We start from the raw sequence: 1,629 nt of genomic DNA on the forward strand, positions 1-1,629 counted from the left end.
AGGAAGTGGTGCTTCAGCTGACCTGCCCTGAGTCCCTTTGTGCATGTATCATTATACCAGTAATAAATGTGCCATCCTGTGCTTCTAACTGGTGCTTGAATACATTTACACACATGCCTTGTGGTTACTATTAGGTGCAAGGTATAGTGTACTATGTGTCAGGCACAAGCAGAGACACCATCAGTAATTATGGGGGCCCCATACTACTAAGTTAGGGCTCCTCCATCAAACAGTCTTAAATAGAACATGAATATAAAATATTGCAAAGGCATCAAGGAGTTTTTAGTAAAAATTTGCTCCCCTGAACCCCAGCTATAGTTTCCCTTTCATGATACACCCTAAGATGCAACTGATACAGAGCCGAGTAAAGCTAAGGGAGGCCCAGCCGATTCCAAGAATGCTAAACAGTTGCAATCTTTTTATTGATATAATCTGGGTGAATAATGCTGGGCTTCTAATGCTTTGCGTTGTCAGTGCAGATAGAACACACGGTTTAATGTTTCACTTGGCTATGAATTATCACATAACCTTGAGGCATAATGGGAAGCTGCACACAAACTTCAAAGGCCGGAGTGGCCGGTTTTAGCTGCTCGGTTTTTATGGGGAAGCAGTAAAGAAACCCGACTCTTGCCCAAGAAGCTTCCAAACCAATGGAATGCCCTTTCTGCCATAAAGCAGGAATTTGTAAATGCCAAATACAGGGACTATAAACTACAGAGCTATATTCCTGATACTTGCACATAAAGTATTTTTAAAGTGCTTCACATTCAAAGACCCTAAGGCCTATGGCACCTGCAGCGGCTGTGAAAGTTTCATCTGCCATTTTTTTTTCTCCCTTCCACCATCCCCACTGAATTTAGGTTCTTACCTAAAACTGAGCTTTTGATTAAGTGAGTTTCTGATACTACATTTTGATTTTGGAAAAAAAAAAAAGAGGACAAAAAGCCAAAAACTGCTGTGTGTGCCATGGACCTCAATAACCTGAAACAGTGCTTTCAGAGCAAAATTTTTTTTCATGCCTGCTAGATTGTTCTAGGTGCCCTGTCCTTATTACAGCAGAGCAGAGCAGAATGCATTTTCCCCTACACAAAGGGCTGTGGGATGTGCAAACAGTTCGGAATGAGAATTATGGAGTTTCTTACACAGAATCCAGAACAAAGCCTCAATGTAAATTAAAGCTCACCAACAATAGAATAAGGCCTTTTCTTCCATTTATGAATAGTTGGGGTGGAACCAGGAAAGATATTTCAAAACTCCATAGGAAATAGAGGGCAACAGGTTAAGGTGTAAGGACATGATGGATTTTGTTAGCTTAAGTCTATGGTCAACCCCAGGTCACTGCTGGTGGAAAAGCCATTAGGAAATATAATGACCAACTGGAAACCAGTTCTTCTTAGAAATTGACCACACCTTCCCAGCACTAAATAAGAACCAAGAATGCTTGACCCAGGGTGGAATCTGGTCAGGGCACTTAGGATGACAGGGTGAATTTCTGAAGGCTACTGTTCTTTCATTATATGTGCCCTGACCACTGCTCACAAATAAACCCCATGTGAGACCATACAGCCAAATAACAGAAGGTGTAAGAAAAAAAAAAACAGGCATGGAGAAAGAAAGTTCAGCAAAAAA

This window comes from Xenopus tropicalis, chromosome 7 (genome assembly GCF_000004195.4).
Source record: "Xenopus tropicalis strain Nigerian chromosome 7, UCB_Xtro_10.0, whole genome shotgun sequence".
NCBI classification, from domain to species: Eukaryota; Metazoa; Chordata; class Amphibia; order Anura; family Pipidae; genus Xenopus; species Xenopus tropicalis.